The following is an 18,247-nucleotide window of genomic DNA, read 5'->3' on the forward strand; positions in this document are numbered from 1 at the left end:
TTGCATCAGTTACCGATCACTACGAACTGTGTTTGGCAAAGTGTAGAACAAGCTCTCTAAGTGTGCAACATGAAAATTCTTACAGAGATCCTTCAGCAAAACATTGTTACAGCGATGCTCAACAGTGATTCGATGTAACCATACATTGGAACATTTGAATGAAGCTCAGGGAAATTGAAAGTTGGTTTTTTGAATTATTATCTTTGTTTCAAAAGATTTACAATTATAAGCCATCGAATCTACTTCTAGTACCTAAATGAATTTTTAGTTTCTGAGGTTAAAGTACTTACGTCATTTGTCCCCAACTTACTAAGTTTTATTTCTAGTTAATTTGTCTAGATTAATTTATAGCTCAAACTTAGGAACCATTTTTTCAGCTAAAAAGTGAAACTATTGAATGTTGTACTTTTGCGGAACCTATCTTTGCCTTCTTGCAGAATCTTGCCTAATAATGATCGACCTTGCTTGAAAGGCTTTTTAGCTTTCTAACTTCAACTTCAATTTTGAGATTTGAAACCAATTGTTAAGCTGTCATAACCTGAATGAAGAGTGAATATTATTAATGAAGAAAACTTGAGAATGTTTTTTATAGACCACGAAAAGCTTTAGCTCTCTATAATCTAAAATATTTTTTACTTCTTCAACAGAGAAAGTAATTCGGAGCGAATTTTTTAAATACCATTAGAGATTTTTTAGAGTTCTGATTAATACTCCATCAGCATTAAGTTAATAACCATATCTTCGCGGGTATTCTATTTTGATATTTTACTTTTTAAGATTTCTAACTTTGTGTTTGGCTATAAGTTGTTGAATTGATATCAGAAAGTGGTTAAGCTGTACTTTAGAAAACACTTCAGTTAACACAAACACTTCAGTAAGCTTGAATTTTTGAAGTTTTATTTGAATTTATTTTATATCAAATCGTTGTTAAACAATTTCCTGTTAGTTGTGTTATCTTCTTCATAATTCAGTTGTTGCAGAAATATGCGTTCTTATTTTCTATCATCTTCTGGTTTTTTAAAAAATAGACTTTCAATAGAAAATGTAAGGGAGCTTTGTTTTTTTTAGATCCAGTATTAGAAACAATTTGACTTTGGATTGCCAGAGGGATTCCCCAAAATTATCATTTGGTATTTTAAGAACGTCATAGTTTCGTTGACGTAGTAGGCATTCCACGATTATATTTTCTAAAAAAATGAGAACAAATCATCACTGTTTTAACCAGTAAATCCTCTGAATCATTCCAAATTACGACAATTAGGTACTTAAATTCAAGATACTTTCAGAATTTAAGATTTCATCGACAAAATTTTTCGTTTTAATGCTTTTCAGATTTAAAGAGATATAATAGTGCACTGCTAACCTAAAAGGGGTAACATGCCCGTTCTTCTTAAAGATGTCTTACAAAATACTGTCACGATTCTCTCTTTAGCATCTACTAAAAAGTCACAGCAATTTCTAGACATCTTTTCCTCTTCCAGATAATTCCCGGTACCGCCCTAGACAACTGATCTATTCTTGAAGATTGTATTTCAGGAGATAAGTTAGAATCTCTTTCATGGTTATACATTCAAGTAATAATCTTCTGCTCTTATAATTCTTAGCGCGGTTTCAAGTATTGACATCATGTGTAGAAAATAAAATCTATATAATTTTGAAGGATACTTTTTCTGAAAAGTCCTCCCAAAACTGCCACAGAAGTACAAATTTAAGGATTAACTCGATTTTAAATTTGCTATTCTTGCAACACTTCCTCCAGCTACAAAAAAATGAATTTCAAAGAAGATTTTTCCTGCTTGGAGTATAAACAAGTATCTTGCAGTTCTCCCACAGAGTTTGGAGTTGCTTAAACTAACTGAATTTATTTCAGAGATTTGTCTTTACCATTAAAGATTTAGGCCTCAATTTCCAAAGGAAGTGACTACGGGTTCAAACGATTTTTATTTGTACGTCTGGGGGGTCATCCGCTGTAAGTGACTGTGCGCTGCTTTATTACCTTATTAAGTACCTTCCCTTGGGGCTTATGTTCTCCTTGACGGCACTCTTGCCACTTCAAATCGATCATCCACTTGAAACTATTGCCTGCTCCATTCGCTAGAACTGTGACTAGATTTTTTAGCACAATACAAACAGTTCCTTAATTGTTATAATACTACTTTTTCTAAGATCGTGCAGAAAATCGAACTTATGTCCACGATTGCGGAGTGTGCTACTTCTTCGTCTTCTTCTTCTATTAGATAAAATTATTTTCTTTGCTGATATTAATAAGCCCGCGGATAGTGGCTGTGCGGACAAGAAGACTTATCTTCTAGTTTACATAAGACACCTAAGTCACTTTTTAATTTTCATTTATTTAACATTTTCTTTCTAGTCCTAATATGTTCCTAATCAGTAATATTGTTATCTAAGAGTTATTTACTGCAGCGTTTCCTCAATCAAGCAGATAAAGGCTTTACATAATTACTATTTTTAAGTAGTACGATAATTTTTTTATGGTTGTTTGGTGCCAAGTTTTTTTAAAGTTTCTACTTCCTAATTTTTAATTAGTCTTTAAACAATTTGCTAACTGTTAGATAATTCGATTAAGTATAGTTGTAAATGTATTTGTAGTTTATGTAAAATAATAATGTTGCGTGTACACACTTAAGGAGTAGTATTATACAATGAAAGAATTTTAAAATTGGTAAAGTGAAGGGGAATCCCATTTTGCGACCTTTCGTTTTGACGTCTTTTCATTTTAGCTGTTTTCTTTGAAAATTCTTACATAAAATGCCCATTGAGAGAAAAATAATTTTTAAAAAACCATTGAAATTAGTTTTAAAAAGAAAAATAAATTATTGGTTTTTTTATTATCAAATAGAACCATTCCAATATTTCCCTATTTTTTTCAAGTCAGCATTCATTGATATTATGTTAATTATTTTTAGTGAAAACCGGTTTGATCTTAATAGCCAAATAGGCAAAAAATGCTTCCGCTTTAATATTTGTAGATGTTCCAGATTTTCTTATCTTTTTTTTTTTTTTTTTTATAAGTGAGGTACTTTGAATTTTTAGTTTTTTGATCAATCAGTTTATTTATTTCTGGGTAAACTAGTTTTTCATATATTAAAACTTTTTCTCGGAGAGAACTTATTGTCTTTTATTGTGAATGTGGCTTCTCTGTTAACGGATGCGACAATGTAACAAAATTTGTTTCACTCTGGGTTTCGTAAACTAACAAAAAGTTTGAATATCCTTTATACATCTTATTTTTAACAATTGGAGCCTATACACCATTCAATCGCATTGCTTTTCAAATAGTTACTACTTGCAGAAATAAATTTCTTGCCAGGGACATGTAGTGCGGACGAACAAAACAGATTGGTAATCGCATATTCCTTCAGGGATGAAATTTACAATTAATCAAACGAAATTTTAAAGATTAATATGAATATTACGTTCTAAATATCAATAGTTTGCCATAATTTTCCCCCTGGTTATCAATCTTGGACACGGAAATTGCTAGAACATAGTACACAGTATTGGTATATTCTCAGCATTTCAGGGTGTAATTTTTACAAGCAATATGGCCCATTGATTTCTTATCACTTGCACATTTTTCGCTTTTAGTTCTTACTTTCTTTTCAAATTTTTTTTTTTAATAGACTGTACCATGAGTAATTACTGATAGCACATGCCTGAACAATAGTTCAATGGGATATTTTATCCAATGTTCCTCCCCCAAACAAAAAAAAAGGCATAAGTGGATTCTTGGTAAAGTTAAGATGCTGACTTGAACCTCTAAGATTTTCCACAGAGCGTTTACCTCGACAAAAGGGCTAATCTGTGTCAGTAATAATTCGTATATTCCAAACGAATTTCCTATACCTAATGTCTTTAAAAACTCCTAAGCGGTTTGGTGCAAAACATAATCTCTATTCATGCCAGAGAAGTCTTTTATACCACAGACTCAATTAGGAATCCAATTAGAAGTCCAAAAAAAATGATTGCGAAAAGCTATAATAATAACTCTCTATAAGTACTGCCAAAAAAAAAACCCCTAGAGAAACAAAGAGCTTATTCATTGTGATTAATAATATGATCGTGCCAAAGAAGGATAACCTGTGAGGCAAATATGAGCAAGATTATTGACAAGAAAGGTGTAAGATGGACTAATGCCAAATCAAAGGCCATGAATAGAGAAGATTGGCCTTTTGCAAATACTTAACTCTTTCGAGTAGAAGAGAATCTAAATCAGAGAAAGAAGAAAAGATCGTCCATTCCTGAATGCTAGAATACTAAGGTGCCTGTGTTCAAATCCAGCTGCAAGTTCTGGATTAGTAATTCAGGAAGACCGGATTTCCAATCCATCCAATGATTTGGTATTGATATAGAGTTAATGAATGTGCACATTCTTTGTCTAATTGCCTTTTAATTTTTTTTTTTTTGTAATGGGAGTAAAATACTATTAATCATCCAGAAACTAGGATGAACTGGATTAATCCAGAAAAATTTGTCCTGAAATTTGGTATGGCCGACAACAAGAGCCTTAACAATTCTTTTATTAAGATTATTTTGAAATATAATCAAGAAGGTTGAATTATTTTCCCTGTATTTGATTTTAATCATTAATTTAAAGAATTGACAAGTTGGTGATGCTTATCAACAAATTAAATTTATACATAAAAAATGAATTATAAATAAACTTTGAAACTCTCTATCAGCTGGGTTGAGCATACAATTAAGAAAATAAATTGGGAATAGAACAGGTCAATAGCAAAGATTTAGGATGGCCAAGGTTTTCTTAAGTCGCTTATATTGAATTCGTTTATAACTTTGACGTAATATTGGGGCATTAGTAAAAAGCATATTGTTGATTAGCAAATGAGAAAAGCAACTTTATATGTATATATTTATGTATTATAGAGGGTAAATATTTTGTAACGTACAGCCAAAATAGTTTTATGTACATATGTTCATGTATAAGACTGTGATGTAAATTTTATTAATGAGATTATTAATAAATTATTTTTAAAATATTATTTTCTTTTGTTTTGAAAAGTAACAAATATTATTTTTATTTAACGTTGACGTTTTTTTTTTCGTTTTTGTTTAGGTGTATCAAAATGTTTAGGCGAATACAATAGATAAATGACTAATTGTATGGAATAGAGTTGACGATGATGTTTGGCGCTGTTATGGGAAGAGGTATATTCTACTTACTTGTTCTTCTAATGGTGCTATAACCTGTAATTGACTGTAGATAATATGGGCGTACAGTTCATTAGAGTGGCACGCTACAAAGCCTAATTACTGTTGTACACAGAAAAGCGAATGTTTTCAAATAGAAGTTCTCCATAGATCCAATTGTATGCTATCAGTGCACCATATTTACAGCAAATCGTTAGTCCATTTTCAAGAAAAACTCGAATAAAAGTGGAAAAAAAAAAGACGGGAATTCTGTTTAGGAGTTTTGATCGCTAACTCTCCGTCGTGTACTCTGGAAATACCATTTAAAAATATAAATTTTGAGCACCCTAAGATTATTCATTTAGAAGATTGCTTGTCCAGCCTCAATGAGATCATTTCATCGTTTAGTTCCATTCACGTCCGCTAGATGGTGGGTCACTACAGTTGGGAGCTAGCCTAATACACACAAATGTACAATAGGTACTAAAATAAAAATAAAAAATCCTATGAATTAAGCAGAACAGGTAAATGAGTGAAGAATAGTGAGGAAAATCTATGAAATCATTTTCGGAAAACTAAGATGGGCATGTTGTAAGTTAAAGTATTTTTAGTTTACAGTTTTTTCTTCAAATATGCTGATAGCTTTACAGACTTTCGTATTTTGCCGGGACTGTTCCGTTTTAAAGTTAAGATTCTAGCTTCAAAATCTGATCGAATAAAAAGTATAAAAAAGATTTTCAGACTACCGGGCAATGTAAATCAGTTTAAGGGATATTTACAGTGATAAACGGTTTGACGTGCTGGGTACTCGACAGAGTTTAATCACTAGGTTTCATTGAACTTGTTTGACGCAAATAAAAATTAATTAAATACAAATGTATACTAGTAATAAATATTTACGACTTTTTAATATAACAATTTATATTCAATTGAAAGTAATTTTTGTTTTAAGAAGAAAAATACCTTTAATTTGCCAGTTAGTTTGTTTCTGCCTTACAAAATTTAATGTAACGTAAACCCTCAATATACAGTGCCTAATTAAAATTATCACTGTATTTTTCTTTTTTTGTTTAAGTACGACTAGCGATAGATTGTCGTCGGTTATCTCTTCGGGTCGGTGGTTATGTCCAGTCTTGGTAGTAAGTTGGTTCTCTAGAAATATGTTATGTTGTCCATTATCCGGACAATAAGATCTTTGATATGGATATTTCAAGCTCCCAATGGATTTGTTCAGTCAGTTGGACCCACGATGCTCTCAAGGTGATAATCTGCATTTAATTTTGGGGAAAATTGCTGCTTATTCATGTTGATTTACTAGCATAGAAGACAAGAGTCTAGAAGTAATCAGATCTCATGGAGAAAAGTTGATTAATTACAGGATTTAGATTAGATTAGATTAGACTAGACTAGGGCGGCCTCAGGGCCTACGCCACTGCGACCCCTTTGGGTCTATTGTGGCTCCCCTAACTTTAAAGCTCACCCTCCAGACCTGTCCTTTTAATTAGACTCTTAATGCTGGAGAGTGACTTTTGGGTAAAGCTCACAGGCCTTGGTTTTTCCTCCCCGAGAAGTAACATCCTTAGCCACACGAGCCCCTCACACTGACACAACACGTGTAGTGCCGTTTCCTCCTCTTCCTGACAGAACCTACAGAGGCTATCATCTGCCAGGCCCACGCGATGCATGTGTTTTCTGAGTCTGCAATGGCCAGTCAATAGGCCTACAATCATCCTGATAGCCCCACGGCCTTGACGGATTAATTCTGCAGTCAGCCTCGGCGAATAGCCTTTAATAAACTCCTTCGCCTGTCTCTGCCCAGTGGTGGCAAGCCATCACTCCTGAGACCTACTCTGCACCCATAAGTTAATGGTCGCAGTCTTAACACACTTCGGAACCCCAAAACAGGGCTCCGGGCCAACGAAGTATCCCGCAGAGCCTTCCCGGGCCAATAAATCTGCCGCTTCGTTACCCTTATGTCCTGAATGACCAGGTACCCAGACCAGAAAGACCTTATTTTGGTCACTAATCTCCTTCAGGGCACCAAAACAGTCCCAAACCAGTTTTGAGTTAACCTGATAGGAACTAATTGCCCGTAGAGCAGCCTGACTATCCGAGAAAATTACGACCTTAGAATTAATAATTCCTCGCCCTTCAATCTCGGTAGTACAGAACCTAATTGCAGCTAGCTCAGCCTGAAAAACTGTAGCTAGTTTCCCTAGGCTAACCGAAAAGCTACATTTCGGCTTCACCCGGTACACTCCCGCTCCCACACCCTCCTCCATCTTGGAGCCATCAGTGTACCACATTGAATCTCCCACCACTGGGGGTCCACGTCTCCAAGCCTTCCGGTCTCCAATACAGACTTTGAACGGCTTGTCGAAGTTATATTTGGGAGTCATAAAATCCGAAGGCAGGCCCAAAATAGGATCGACCTCCAGCTCCTCGTATAACTCTTGATATGCTCCTCCATGCCTGACGGTAATAGGAGCTTGTCCTTCCATAAGCCTAACGACAACGGCCCTTGTAACGCCCTGAATGTATATGTGCAATGGGGGCAGATTTAACAAAACCTCGCAAGGCCGCAGTAGGGGAAGTCCTCATGGCACCAGTGACACTCAGGCTAGCTAGCCTTTGAATACCACTGAGCGCCCGGACTCCACCCACCTGCAAGGTTTTTGCCCACCAAGCCACCGCCCCATGTGACACCATGGGTCTTACTACACTCTTGTAAATCCAGAGTGTCATCTTAGGGCTTAGTCCCCAACTTTTCCCACACAGCCTTTCACAGTATCCTAAAGAAACTTTTGACTTATGGGAAATAATTACAGGATTTAGAGCTGTCTGATAGTTGAAGTAGGTTGGTCTTAATTTTAATGATTTGTTAAGCCCAAGTTAGTTTCTTGCCGAGTTTAATAGTAATATAAAATCATTAAAACAGAATTGTTGCTTTTTTTTTTTGGTAACTAGTCCGTTATTTGGCCAGTTCCGGTGAAAAGATGACTGGTTGAGCCCGAAGAGAGATAGAGAAATTGAAAACTCCAGGATTTTTGTGAAACCCAACTCTAGATTTAGTCTTAAGTCTAAAATTTAAATAGCGAACTGTAAAGTGAGTCTTAAAACTCATATGTAATTAAAAATCCTAAACTTCCAAGCAAATCTGCTAAGTGAACGCATAACTTACAGAATTTACTTCTCCGTTTTTTGCGATATTTCGGTTTGTAACTATAAACATTTTTGTAAAAAGCATTTTTTTTTTACTCCTTTTCAGGATTACTTAAATTCAAAAATGGAAAAAATTGCAAATTTGAATATTTTTTTTAAATACCACTTTAAAAGAAGCGATTTTCATCAAATGTATGCACTACATTCTAACATTAATATCCGGAAAATTAGGTTAAATGCTCTTGTGAGAGAAGGCACTGATTTATGAGGATGCGTAAGAAAGAGAGCTCCAATTTTGAAGGTAGCAAGTTATTTTGTCTTGTTAAAAAAAAAATAAAAAAATTCTGTATTATTTGGAAATGCAAATAGCAATTCAACCATTAAAAAAAATGAGCAAAAATTTAATAACTAAATGCGCAAAAAAATTATCTTATTTAAAAAAAAATAATAATAACAGCGAAATGAAAATGACAAAAACATTCATTTAGTGATAAGCGATAGAGGAAAATTTTACTTATTTCCGAATAATACATTTTCTATCAAACTGATAATTTCAAAATGTATTTATTAGTTATTAACGTTATTAAGTTTGTAAAACCGTACATTACATCATATAGAAAATTTAGAGAGATGCATATCTCCCAGTCTTTTTTAAAACTTCCATAAAATAATTTTAATGAAAATTGAGAATAATTAGATTATTATTTATTTTCTAGAAATTTATAATTTACTGAAATAAAAATAACGGATCTAACCGATAGGTAATGTAAATACGAAGTTTAGATAAAATTGTGTGAGACTCTTATCTAGACAATCGAAAGCAATTTTTATTTGAACAAAAACATTACCTGGTTACATTAGTAGATAGGTAAGCCATTTTTCGACATAGTCACCATTCCTCTCAGTGCAGGTGGGTGAACCGGGGTATTAATCTTTTGATGCCTTCCTCGAAGTAGTTTCCCGCCAACCCCTTCGTCCACGTCTGCTCGTCGGTTGAAAACCTTTTTCCACCCATGTGCAGCTTCAGGGAGGTAAAGAGATAGGTAATCTAAAGGTGCTAGGTCAGAGGAATGCGCGGGATGGTTCAGGAGATCCCATTTAAAAGAGGGGCGAGCAGTTCCTTCGTGGCATTGGCCATGTGTGGTCTTGCATTGTCGCGTGCAGCAGGCAGACTCCCTTTGTCAGCAAGCCTCTTCTCTTGTTCTGAATCGCCCTCCGCAATTTTTTTTTTTTTTTTTTTAGTGTCTCACAGTATCTTGCAGAGTTGAAGCGGGTCTCCCCTCGAGGCATATATTCAATTAAAATTATGCCTTGACAGTCCCAAAACATGGATGCCATGATTTTCTAGGGTTGAAATTGTGGTTTTTGAACTTTTTGGCGGAGGGCGATGAGGTGTGACGACCCACTGTTGAGACTGCCTTTTGGTGGTTTCAGGTGTGTAGAATAGTCTAGACTGGTCAGTCACTAGAGGCTTTCATTTGCACTTGCACTTAACATAGTATGTTGAACTTATCATCATTTTTTGGGAAAAAATGAATTTTAGTTGCTTTCTAAGGATGCTGTAATCACTAATAGCACAAGGAGTGTAAGGACTGTAAAATCCATTTTGTGAATCGCTACTTCCAATTGAGGAATTTCCGGTGGCTAAGATAACAACCCTGCTGTGTTTCTACAGCAACCATCTGAAAAGCAATTTTTCAGACTCTTTAAACTTAGGATGTTTTCTCCATATATCAACTTCTTATCTAATTGGTCTAGTCGACGGCCACGGAGTGTGGAATAATTGGGTTTTTCTTAAATAAATTATTTGCTTGGTCTTTATTTTTATTATTTATACCGAGTTGGCTATTTACTCTTCTCTGGAAGATAGAGTGCGCATTACTTTTAAACTAATATTGCTGAACTCTCCCTAAATTAAACTACACCTAAAGAAATTCAGTCGAAATAGTTTTGCCAAAATTTTGTTAGCTCTAGCACAAAAGAAAAAAAAAATGAACTCAATCATTCCAATATATACATTTCCGGTAGTAAATATTTTAATTAAGAAAAAAACTCATTTTTATTAATACACTGAATCTACGCATTTGCTCTTGGTAAAGTACTCGAATTCTTTCTATCTTTATGTAATTATGTAATGCGCCTAATCTTTATTTGACTATAAATTTTTATTTTCCAAAAAAAGCATATCTCCTCCTCCTGGTGTCGGAAGAAATATGTGCGTCAAAACTTGCCGATTCAACATTGGCACTACCGTCATTACAAAAAAAAAAAAATTCTAGTTCATGTTACATTACTTTGTTATGACCTTGTCAAAACGATAACCCATTAAAATAATTGCAGAACCAAGTTTCAAGATATTACATTATCTTCTTTAACACTAACGAATTCGTATAATTGAGTGAAAGATAAAAAACATATTAAAAAATATAAATAAACTTTTAAAAGCCGTACCCATATCCAGTTTGAACTTGGTCAGTCATTTTGAATTTATCTTGGAACTACGAACTTCTTATATCTTGGTAAGCTTTAAACATCTCTTGAAAGAAATAAATCAAAAATATATGTGTAACACTTACACTAAGTCCTTTAGAACAACTTTAGGTAATTCTATGCCCTTAGGTCCTTAAGTTTAGGGTATGCTAAAGTGATCGTTAACTTCAATAACATATCATTTATGTTCAGTTACCATTTATTCTTTTTAAAAGCCTTGAAAATATCAATGAAATTGTTTAATATGTTGATAAATAGGCTCACAGTTTTATTTTCATTATTAAAATTATTACAGATTTATCTTAGTTATCTGTTTAAGAGATTGATCTAAAACATCGTAGCTTTAGACTAATAAAACTTGCAGAAACTAGACGCTAACTATAGAACTATATTCTAGATTTTTTTTAAAAAACTAATTGTGATTATTTTTTCTGTTTAATATGTTAATAGACTCCCGCATGACTTTCTTTTATCGCGTTACCTTGAATTGTTTTTTTTTTTTTTATCTAGGGTGACTCGGTTCTAATTCCAATTATGGGATGGAGTTTTGGTTGGTTTAAAAATAATTAAAAAGATTCATCTTAAAGATTTAAGAATGGCATTCTGATTCATCGTCACAGCCTAGACACGCAGCGTTAAAGCATATTTTTCTTTTTTTTTTAGTTTTAGACGCATCAACATCCTGAAATCTTTAAGAAGACTTTTTTTCGTTGCAATACCGGCTTCTGGACCGTCTCAATAAAAATGCATTTTCCATCACCGTATGCAAGTGAAGTATAAGAGGTTCCCTTCAGAATCTCTCCTGGATATCCAGGTGCACTGATTCTGCATCTCTCTTCTCTGGCTACTTATGGTTTGCAATTTTTATATTTTTACATTATTTTATTTGTTATTATTATTATTTTTACTTTTTTTTGTGTTTTTGTTTTGCTATTATTCTGTTATTTATTGACTGCCATAGGCGCCCATTAAATTTCCTTCGTTCTTTTACTGGGCACTTGAGCTAGGTCGTTGCTGTTTTGCTTTTGAGGGCTTCCACATTCTATTTTCTGGCCCGACAAGGCAGACTAAAAGTTTTACAATGGCCAAAATGACATAAAACCATATCTCCTCTTATGATGTTTATGTTCGACGAAGAAGATTGAGTTTTTATTGGTAGTTTCTTCTCTTTATTATATTAGATTTAGATTTTGAAAAGTGGGACGGGACCCATGCCCCAAGGCGGCACCGCAGCCACAAGAGGCTTATTGTGCCTTCCCCTTTAAGTCTAGTAGATGAAATCTCCTCTTCTAAGAAGGTTGAGGGCTTTCCCTACCAGTTCCTTCTACACTGTAATCAAGGTACCAAAGATATCGTAGCGCAGTCTCTCGATTGCAACGCTATCTTTATTGTATTAATACAATATCTTGAAGGTGTGAACTGCTCAAAGGCTTCATTTTAGTCATTCAAAATTAAAGACAAATAGTTTTTTTTTTTTTTTATATATCTTTTATTTGAAATTTACACCTGCACTCGTGCAGTACAATAAGTAAATATGCTGTGCGTACAATAAAAATGGCGTGGCAATCATGAATGATGATCATCCAGTGATGACCATCATTAGTCTACCAGTTGGTCACGGGGCCAACGGCTCCTCAGCCATCTTCGGGGGTTGGAGGGAAGTGTGGTTGAGAATAGGTTTGCAGCTAAAGGATTAGGATGAAATGATAGTTTTTGGTGGAATGTGTTGTAGCGGGTTTTGGCAAGTTCTGGTATAAATGGAATGTTGAGGTCTGTGTGTATGGAGTGGTTACTGACATAAAAGGGAGCGTTTTACAATGCGGCGGAGTATTTTAGATTGGAGTGTTTGTAATCTGTTGATGTTAGATCGTTTAGCTGTCCCGTAAAGTTCAAGTCCGTAAGTCCATATTGGAGCAAGAAGGGAAGTGTACAGTCGACGCTTGTTCTGTAATGTTAGTTTTGAGCGTTTGTCCAGTAGTCTAGCAAGGAGTTTGTATCGTTTGTGTAATTCAGCCCGTTTAAGTCTCGTATGAGGGTTCCAAGTTAGTCTTTTGTCTAGGTACAGTCCAAGGTACCGCACATGGTCGGCTGGTGGGATAGGAGTGTTATATAAGAAGACAGGTCCAAGAGTTGTTCGTTTGAGTGTGAAGACTATGTGTTTGGATTTGTTTGGGTTGATTTTTATTCGCCATTTTTGTAGCCAGGGTTCTAGTGAGTGAAGGTGAGATTGTAGAGAGCGGATAGCGAAGACAGGATCAGTATGTGTGGAGAGAATGGCAGTGTCGTCAGCGAAGGTGTATATGGAGGTGTTGGGATTTGAAGGTAAGTCGGCTGTAAAGATTGTGTAGAGAAGAGGAGCTAAGACGCTACCTTGTGGTACACCAGCAAGGACAGGAAAAATAGATGATCGAGAAGAGCCTTGAGTTACTAGGAAGAATCGGTCGGAGAGATAGGATTTGAGTATAAGATAGTATGTGCTTGGTAGAATACCCTTCCATAAGGGTATAAGAATAAGCTTCCATTGCAAACCCTTGTGCCATACTCGGTCAAAGGCCTGTGAGACATCCAAGAATACTCCAGCGCAGAAATGTTTAAGCTCCAGTGATGTAGCGATGGTGTCCACAACGCGATGGGCCTGCTGGATTGTAGAGTGGCAACTGCGAAAACCAAATTGATGATTTGGGATAATTCCAAGGCCATCAAAACTTTCTTGAAGGCGTGGTAGGAGGAGTCTCTCAAAACTTTTGCCTAGAATCGAAAGGAGGCTGATAGGGCGGTAAGAGGAAGGTAGATGCGTGGGTTTTGAAGGTTTAGGTATCATACAGATGGTGGAGAATTTCCAAAGAATAGGATAATAGGTAGTTCTCAGTATTGAATTGTAGATGGTTGTAAGGAGGACTATTGCTTTTCTAGGAAGTTGAAGGAGAATGTGTGCTGTGATTAAATCATAACCTGGACTCTTTTTAGGGGGAAGATTGATAATGGCCTCCTTGACTTGCTTGGGTGTGAATGATTTAGGAGGAAGAGAAACTGGTAAAGGAATGTCCAAGTCGGTATTGACGTCTTGGGTGTGTTGTAGATTTTGGGTGTCAGGATCCACATCCACCCCACGGTGAAGACGGAAGAGAGGTGAGCTGCAAGTAAGTCAGCTTTTTCTTGATCAGATTTGGCCCAGGAGTTGTCAGCAGAACGGAGAGGGGAGGAGGTTTGTTGAAATTTTAATATTCGTCGGGTGACAGTCCAGAGTGAGTTGTCGTCAGTGGTAAGAGATTTTGTATAGTTAGCGTATTGGGTGTTATAGTATTTTTGAAGTTCGTTTTTAAGCTGTCTTGCAAGATGATTGAAATTTCGTTTGTGGGAAGGATACCTAGTTCGCTGCCAGAAAGATCTTGCTCGACGCTTTTTAGTTATAAGAGTGCGAAGTAGGATAGGTAAGTTATAAGGCAAACGTTCTGTCCGTGTAGTTGTACAGTATGAAGTCGCTTGCCATATGCTTTGCTGTATGGCAGCAGTTATTTTATTTAAATTTCATTATAGTTATTTGTCATGCTATTTATTTTGTTTGCTCTATAAACGACCTTGCAAACACTTGGCTTAGTGTTATTCTAGTTATTTAATCAAATCTTGTCTAGACCGCAGAATATTAGAGGGAGTGGGAATTTAAAATTGTTAACAGTAACATTTTATTATTAATTTATCAAAGATTGGTCTTTAAAAAGAAGTGAATTTCTTCTTTACCGAAGTTTTGATAATGTCCTGTCTTGTTTTTAATGGTTTTATTATAAATGGTGCAAAGAGAAAGCTTGAACCGTTTAAGTTAAAAAGGGTGAAATGGTTAAGCTTCCTTTTTACTAAATTCTAATTTGACTAAGTTTAACTGATCGTTAGAGTTAGTTTTATCTAACCAGTAATGTAAACCTATGATGTTAGAGATTATGAAGTTAGATTCATATCGCTAACGTTTTTTTACTTTCTCTTAGTCTACCAAGGAAGTAATCGTGATTTTCGATTTTTTGTGTTTTCCACAGTTTAATATCCTTTCTGAAAAATTGATTTCTACAATCTCTATTTTAGGTCTGTGTGTACCATGTGTATATCTACTTAACTCAACGACAAAGAAGGGGCAACTTTTAGGGTAAAAGAATGGTAGTTTTTCCTCTAAAGTGTCATTACTCTTTAATGTACTATATTACCACCTGCAAGAAAAGTTTCAAAAGAAAAGTGTCTAACCTGCACCGTATTTTAGATTTTTACGTATTTTGAGATTTTCTGGTAATCAACGCCAATGATTTTATTTAAAGTTCGTATAGTTAATCAAACATAAATTTAAATATTTTACTGGAGACATTTTCCCTAAAAATTCGATTAAGTACATCTGAGGGTGAGAGTGGGTAGTAGATTCTTATCCTTCTAAAGCGATAAGAATTGAATATAATTCAATCGTTCGGAATTTAGAAAAAAAAAAATTGTATTTGAACTACTGAATTGTAGTGAGATAAGTCCGTTTTGTGATCTTCCGTGCAATTATTTTTTTATAAAAAGAAATAAACAGTCAAATTATTGTTCGGTTAATCGGTACTTTTGTTTATTTTCTAATAAACTTAATAAAACTATATGTTTAATAAACATAATTATTAAGTAATAATGATAATGTTTCTCGCTATAAGATGAGATTACTATAAAAACCATTAAAACAAATAAAACTACCTAAAATAAACTAAGTGATTAAATAATGTTTATAATTTTGTTTACATTATTTAAATTTTAATTCTGACGTAATTTATAGTAAATGTTTTCGTAGATCAATTTATTTATTTGTAAATTTTTTCTAATAATACTAAGTTTTGGGTTATTTTACTTTTGAATTGTTCTAGATCCTGAATAAACAACAGATGCGTGTAATCACAATCAGTATCCAACCTTTATGAATATATTGTATATTTATAGCTCCGTGATAAAGGCAATGGCGCCTAAAATTTTTAGAGTTTTAATTTAAAAAATTTTAAAAAAAATAAGTAAAAAACACACTTGAGTTACTAAATTTTTAATTGTTACATTTTGATAATATTCACTGAACTATACGATAATGACCACTTGTGTTTCGTCATTGAGAATAACGTCATATCGCTTGAATTCCTTGTTGAAAAATATCACTTGACTGGAAGGTGAAGGTCAGCCCAAAGTCCTGCCACCTTTTTCTTACAGAAGTTCACTAAATCTATTCTCCCATCATCCGCCCTTAAATAGCCCTTTATAGGATGATTAGATGGGTGAATAGAACTACGTCTCACAAAGTACTAATGGAATAATCTGGCAGCCAAATTATGTGTAGATATTGTTGCTTAAACCCACAATGTCCAGTGTGGGAACCAAGAAAAAGGTCCCCGACAGTATTTCATTAACGACTCTGGACAGGGCACCTTATCAACATTTTAGATCGTTCACAGTCCACAATAACTACAAGCTAATAGCCGATCCATGCCTAAAAAAACATGATCTGTAGCAAACGATTATTATAGTGAGATGTTGTATTTTCACTGATTAAATACTTCACTGAATTGATGTTTCACTAGCAGATTTTTAGATAACAGCACCGTCGATTTTGTTTAAAATTTTCTAATTGCTCTCATATTGATCTACAACTTTTATTTCAAACATTTCTTTTGGAATAGTCGTTTCTGGTCAAAACTACAGAGGATTATCTTTCCTCTAAAGCAGTGATGGCGAACTTATGACCCGCGCGAGCTTTTTTCACTGACCCACAGTTGCTAGGCAACCATTTGTTTATTTACGCGGGTTGGTTTAGATTTTCTAATTGTTTGGATAATTTCTATTCTGTCTGTACTTTTCTTTTCAATCACGCATTGACACAAAAGCAATTTAAATGCTATCTATAACCTTTAGTTTGATCATTACAGTTCTAAAACGCAAATGACGACAAATGCTTTTGTAGTATTTGAAATAAAGAAAAAGTGTTTACAAAATATCAAATAAAATGTATAATTTTACTCATATTTTGTTTGTTAAAAAAAAAATCGACAACCCAAAGCAAATAACCATATTTAGATTTTTCTTCAGATAAAACACACTTTCTGTAAGGTTTTGTTCAGTTATGTTTGTAAAAAGAGACTTCCATAACCACTTGTTTCGTCCCGTTTTACCCCGTTAAGCCAACTGCATTTTAAAGATGTTTAATTTTTGAAAATATTCAGTTTAAAATTTTTAAACTTAACTCTTGTGCAAATGGGCCATTAGTGACCCAAGAGGTAGTACTAAAAAAAAAATTTACAAAATTTGACCCACGTCTCAAAAAAGGTTCGCCATCCCTGCTCTAAAGTATTATTCTGGTTTCTATTTATGGTTTAAAAATAAGAAAACAATAAATTTGTTTTTTGAAATTAGGAATTTGAAAGAAATTTATTTGTTGGAGCTTCGAGTTTAGTAAGGGAAACGTCGTGCCATTGTTCCCACCAGATCTTTTGTTTTTTAACAAAAACTACAATGTTGCAAATTATTGTACGAGTAATAATAAAACTGTCGCTTGATCAACTCTGATGAAGGTCGTCAATTCAATCATTCAACTTTCACCTATCAACTGGGTCACAATAAATAAAAACGTTTAAATTATTAAGTCTTGTAATTCATTTTTAATTTTATTTTTTAAAGATTGTATTTAAAAGAATGACGTGTTGTGTGCATATGGACCATTTCTTTTTCTTGACTGGTTTTACAATCCTTGGAGGATCATTGGTCTCCTCCAAAATTACTTCTTATATTCCATGTAACCATAAAAATCGAATATCCTTTTTAACTAGGATAGAGATATACCCGTAATCCATGTCGGGTTGCTATTTTCTTTTTAATAATTCAGTCTTTCGCAACAGACTGTTTTTTTTTTTTATATATATAATCAGGTGGGGGCTGTCGATCAACCTTCGCTACTTTCTAGTTTTGTCAGGATTTACTCACTTAGGCTCAATGTTGGCCGCAGGGACGGTGCTCCTAAAGTATTTATTGTTATTTATTTATTATTATTTATTTTGTAATGTTGAGAAGTGTTTACATTGTGTCCGTGTTGTACGTTTGTGTATAAGTGCACAGATCTAACCTACTTTCCCATCGCAAAGTATACTGAGCTGTGGTAACGCGCTACAAACCTAAGCTACTACCTTTGGTTCTGAGCGAAAGGGCTTTAGGTATGACCAGAGATTTCTCGATAATTTATTACAGTAACATAATTTTTTTTATATTCCAAAACATCAACTTTAATAATGTTTATTTTTTAGCTTATTTTTAATATTTACTGCTTGCTGCTGTTTTTATTAGTTATTGTTATATTCATTGAGGGGGACGTACAAACAGATTGCTTTATTAGTAGTATAATATTCTAAGGAATATTCCATCTTAGTGCATTTTCAAGGTAAAC

At 34.2% G+C, this 18,247-nt stretch overlaps 1 protein-coding gene across 5 annotated transcripts in view; it reads left to right on the forward strand.

Annotated features, from left to right (window-relative positions):
• Positions 1-48: 48 nt before the first annotated feature.
• The window catches only part of LOC141448062 (scoloptoxin SSD14-like), a 37,630-nt gene continuing 19,431 nt past the window's right edge, over positions 49-18,247 (forward strand). Inside the window, exons 1-4 of one of the 5 annotated variants that reach the window (XM_074116107.1) lie at positions 49-180; positions 5,096-5,187; positions 8,438-8,632; positions 11,485-11,674. The gene's annotated coding sequence lies outside the window, so the exon portion shown is untranslated. Of the gene's footprint in view, positions 181-5,095; positions 5,188-8,437; positions 8,633-10,701; positions 10,851-11,484; positions 11,675-17,787; positions 18,018-18,133; positions 18,242-18,247 lie in introns of those variants that run through there. The other 4 variants (XM_074116108.1, XM_074116106.1, XM_074116109.1 and 1 more) reach the window with 4 other exon arrangements.

This window comes from Rhodnius prolixus, unplaced genomic scaffold (genome assembly GCF_049639745.1).
Source record: "Rhodnius prolixus isolate KJV_2025 unplaced genomic scaffold, Rpr scaffold_13, whole genome shotgun sequence".
Lineage (NCBI taxonomy): Eukaryota > Metazoa > Arthropoda > Insecta > Hemiptera > Reduviidae > Rhodnius > Rhodnius prolixus.